We start from the raw sequence: 5,463 nt of genomic DNA on the forward strand, positions 1-5,463 counted from the left end.
GGATATTGGCTATCACCAACCTCCTCCCCACACAATTGTCCACAAGAGCACTGCCATTCTCATCCACTTCTGCGGGCACACCCCACACACCAACTACTCCATGCACCTTCACATTCCTAAACTTTTCCATTCTTAACTCAGATAAAAAACACTCTCTCATTCCTCTCAGACTTTCCCATGCACGTTTCCACATTTGCCCAGATCTCTTCTTTCACACTGCTTCGACGATCTTGTGTTGGTGCATGGACACACACTCTCCCACGCTTGTATTTCTACCTTCGATCTAATCCACACGATCCTTGAAGCAAGTGATCCATACCCACTTATATTCTCCTTCCTTGTCTGCACACAACAATATATAAACTCTCTTTTGTCCTCTCATATTCACCTACTCCAACTCTGATGACTCCACCTTGCACCTTTCCATTCGATTCCCACAACGTCCATCTCAGAAGTTACTTCAATAAATAAGGGATGAGGGTATGGCACACCTAATGTCTGACTTGGCTCATATCTCTGACTGGGGTAAAAATAATCTTGTTGTTTTTAATGCATCAAAGACTCAGGTCTTACACCTATCAACCCGACACAATCTTCCACAGGTGTACCCACTAATGTTTAATAATATTCAGTTTAATCCTGCATCATCCTTGAACATGTTTGGGGTTTCATTTACTCGGGACTTCTCTTGGAAAGATCATATTACATCTCTTGTAAAATCTGCTTCTAAGAGATTAGGTGTGCTAAGCTGACCCCTGCACAATTGTTGACTCTATACACGGGTTTTATCCGCCCCTGTGTGGAGTACAACTCTCATGTGTGGGGAGGTTCCCCACATACAGCTCTTCTCAATAGGGTGGAGTCAAAGGCTTTTCGTCTCATTAACTCTCCTCTTACTGACTCCCTTCAACCTCTGTCTCTTTGCTGCACTGTTGCATCTTCATCTCTTTTTTGTCGCTACTTCAATGGTCACTGCTCCTCTGAACTGTTTGCATGCATTCCTCCACCTCTATGACAGGTGCGTAGCACCCGTCTAGCAGCAAACTCTCATCCCTTTTCTGTCCAACCCTCTAATGCAAGAGTTAACCGTTACTCCCTGTCCTTCATTTATGCAACAGGTCGGCTCTGGGACTGTCTCCTTCTGTCTGTGTTTCCTGCTTCCTATGATCTCCAGTTTATCAAACGCAGTGTGTCCAGGCATCTCGAAATGATCGGATCTTGAATTTGGCTCTCTCGTATTTTGTTTTTCTCTTAGAGGGAACAGTTATTGCCGGCTCGTGGTCTTTGGTTCCTTCTTCCTGATATATATATATATATATATATATATATATATATATATATATATATATATATATATATATATATATATATATGTATATATATATATATATATACACACACACACACCCCATCCATATTCCCAATGTCACACACCTCGTCATTTAGTTTCAGTCAATCCACATATGTCCATTTTTGCACCCTTAAGTACCTGGACCATCTCTCTCACCTCATTACTCGCACCCCTTACATTCCATATTGCAATTTGTACCATGTCCCTCGTCCGGTCCTTGGTCGTCACCTGTTTGTCTGTCCTGGTCCGAGGCATTTTGTTTGTATTTTTAGTTACAGTAGTTGTTTTCCTGGGAAGGGCACTACCCTTCCTCCAATCCACTTGTAGACACGAAGGGAACATGTGTTGGTTGGTAATAACATAAGGTTACCGCTCAACATATTAAATGATTTCCTGGTTTAGAGAAATCACTTGGCTTGTCACTCAGTGTACTATATTACTACTGTACACTGTGTGAATGAATGATGGGCGCCCCCAATTACCACATATTCATAATATGAATAATGGCAATGATATAGTTTTAAATACTACTTTGGTACGGTAGGCAAAACCTGAGAGCATTTTCATCTGACAGACACATAAACATAGATATAATCATGTAGAAAGATAGATATATAGACAGACAGAAAGGCAGAAAGATAAAGAGATAGACTGGCTACTTTATTTTCGCTTCAGTAAATTCTTGGTCACATTTTCATGCATGGCCAGTAGATGACAAGGCATAAATGGCTTAGTAATCCGAGTGCTTACTGGCGGTCATTACTACATTAGTATTGTAACTGAAAATTATTTTTAAAGTATGGTAATTATCTTCCTTGTTAAGTTATTCATTCATTCATTTTTTCAAGTGAATCAAAAAGGCTTATGTAAGTGCATATTGCAACAGCACATCAGTAGCCTTGAAACCATCCCTTTCCATCCATGTGGCCGGGTCATAAGTCAGGGATCCATTCAGTAACCCAGAGTTATGAAAAATTTTCTGCTCATTCAAACAAAATCGACGTGCGTTCACTGTTCTACAATGGTACCATCTCACTCTTTTGTTGATTTCCCTTTCCCTCTTTTCGTGCTGACTTTTTCAACATAGGCTGCTCCGTGCTCGACTCTGTAACTGGGTCAAAGAGACTAAGTCGAAGCAAGTCCTTCGACAGGTAGGCTACCATACATTTCCGATCATCTTGCTTGCCGGGGGTGTACTGATACTTCACTGAGGGTATACATGAAGGGGCTGAAGGAACTGAAACTCGTTCCTTCTTCTCTGAGATGTTATTATATATATTTTTTTGTCAGTCAATAGCCATTATGCTTGGAACCGCTTGAAAACGAGGATTGTTAGTGTGTTGGTGAATTCCAGTCGCTCTCCAAAAGTGGCAGCGAAAAACAATTCATGCATATGGTGCTTGACAGCCGAAATGTAGAAAATGCCAGCCAAATTGCTGCTCCAAAACTACTCAAGCCTTTAATGACCGGTCAATGCTGGGAAGCTTTTGTCTCAAAGCACACTGCGTTGACCAAACTGTATACTCCCCAGTGGCGGATGACACTGCACACAGTTTCGTCAGCAGGTTGGCCTAACCAGTTCCACTGGATATTTTGGGTATATGCAACATTTCTCAGACAGTCAAAACCATAATAGACAGCTCTTCAACTTTATGCTTCCTGTGCTGTCAAGAATAAGATTGCTGTTCCAGTGAACTGTCAGGACCTTATCTGCTTTGAACGACTCTTTGCTCATGGCAACATCTGCTTATTGGTTATAATGTCAGAATAATACGCTACCAGTATGGTACTTATCCTAGATATTCTTACGTGAAGTTAACGCATCGTACGTGAAAGAAAACGTCGTACCGTAATTCCGTACCGTCTTTTTAAAAAATACCGTACTGTAGTGTACAGTCAACTTTAATTGCTCCAGGCAGCCAACACATGTGCCTTGACCTGTGCGCATAAACTCTCCGACACAGATCACTATAAACTCACAAATAAGGAGAGAAATTTTAACGCAATATATATTAATCTGAACTATGTTCTTTGGGCCCAACCCTCAGATTTATACGCGTAGTTCTGCTGGCTCTGCCTCCGCCTCTCGACCGGCCGGCTCTGTTCATACACTCGGAGAAGGGTAGTTAGATGCACCAAAAGTTGTGTAGTTCCGATCTGGACCAACAGGGAGAATCTAAGAAAATCCGCATTTATGCAATTTTAGCAAATTTTGCAAAATTTTAGTTTCAGTTTTATTTCTAATTTTGTAACATGAATTATTAACGAATCCTAATAATCTTCATTAGTTCCAGTTACATGATTCATCAATTACTCTGAACTGGCAGACCCACCAAAAACTTAGAGTTCCAAAAGAGAGAAACTAATGAAACCACATTTTTGCATTTTTTGCAATGCTTTGCAAAATTTTAGAAACTGCAATTTTCCATGGAGGACAGACAGACAGCACACTATCTTTTATATATATATATATATATATATATATATATATATATATATATAATGGCCATGCCACGTTGAGTACACCGCTTCCCATCCGATCAGCGAAGTTAAGCAACGTTGGGTCTGGTTAGTACTTGGATGGGTGACCGCCTGGGAACACCAGATGCTGTTGGCATCCCTACGTGTCAAGTGGGGTTGGTGGAGGATTAGTGCCCCTCCCTGTAAAACAATTAACTCTAAGCCCTTGGCCACCCCATTTGGGATACATGGCGTCTGGCAATGGATGGATATATATATATATATATATATATATATAAGTAAGCCGTAGCACGGGCTGAACAGGGTGGTACTCCCGAGGGGAATGGGAATGCTGGTGATAGGGAGAGCTGGGGCTCCTTTTTCACTAGCTATCTAACCATCCCCCTTTGCTGACCTTTTCAGTGTGACAGTAACATGGAGAGTAGACTAGCATACTCTCTCAAACATTTCCTCTAACTATCCTAAGCACTACACCACATGCACTTTACATTTCACACAACGTATCCCACTACGTTACAGGAGTTGGTGCCAGCAAGGGCATGTGGCCAGAAAACTTTGCCCCCGCTACCTAGTGGCGGACTTCTGGGGGAAGGCGTGACGGGGGTTCCGCCGGCATAGATCGTGGATCCAGGGCGAGATGGGGCTCAGGCCTGTGCTAGAGGGTACAGGGCATTGCAGTTCCCAGGCTGCCGTTTCCACCCAATAGAGAGGGGCCCGAGCCTCGGAGTAGCGCCCCAGGAGGCTGCCTTATCAGTGGGTGTATAATGGCGGGATAGTTGCAGTGCCAAGGCTCGCTTGGAGGATGTCCCTGCAGCTGTCCTGGCAGGGTGCCCCGAGGCCATTACCACAGCCACTGGTCAGCTGGTGGGCTAGGGGTCCCAGATCCATTGCCTGGACCTGGGACTGTGCAGTGAGTGGGGCCTGTGGTACGTCTATCCCCCTTTATTAATACCGAATATGACAAAACACAGGAAAAAGTTTCAAAACAAGCCTGAGGACAGTAAATCACCCAGGGGGATGAGGGTGGGTTCATGGAATGTGGGAACTTTGAAGGGAAGAGTGGGGGAAGTCGTTGAGGCATTCAGTAGGAGGTGGGTGGATGTGGCGTGTTTGCAGGAAGTCCGGTACAGGAGTGGATCAGCCAGATAGATTGTTGGGAAGGACTGTTGCTATAAGTTGTTTTGGCAAGGAGGGACAGATGGATATGGAGGGGTTGGTGTGATGATTGCGGAAAAATGGGTGGAATATGTAATGAATGTTATGAGCATAAGCGATAGGATATTGGTAGTGAAAATTCTGTTCGGTAGAAGGATAGCTGCGATTATATCGCATATGCTCCACAGGCAGGATTGGATGAAGCAGAGAAAGATAGATTTTGGGATGATTTATTACATGTAGTGGGTGGTATGCGGGATGATGAGATAGTGTTTTGGGAGGGGACTTAAATGGTCATGTAGGTGAAGCAGCACAAGGTTATGAAGGAGTGCATGGGAGATGTGCGTATGGTATAAGGAATGCAGAAGGGGATAGGATACTCGAGTTTGGGGAGGCAACGGACATGATTGTGTGCAACACATATTTTAGGAAAAGAGACAGTAGGTTAATTACGTATGAGTCTGGGGGAAATAGCA

At 43.3% G+C, this 5,463-nt stretch overlaps 1 non-coding gene across 1 annotated transcript; it reads left to right on the forward strand.

The window, feature by feature from the left end:
* The first annotated feature begins 3,849 nt into the window (after positions 1-3,849).
* LOC145390522 (5S ribosomal RNA) lies at positions 3,850-3,968 on the forward strand. The gene has a single exon (XR_013895669.1). It is a non-coding gene; the product is annotated as a 5S ribosomal RNA (ribosomal RNA).
* Positions 3,969-5,463: the final 1,495 nt, after the last annotated feature.

The sequence above is a fragment of the Coenobita brevimanus genome, chromosome 14, assembly GCF_032717465.1.
Source record: "Coenobita brevimanus isolate Jiangsu-jjx chromosome 14, ASM3271746v2, whole genome shotgun sequence".
NCBI lineage: Eukaryota > Metazoa > Arthropoda > Malacostraca > Decapoda > Coenobitidae > Coenobita > Coenobita brevimanus.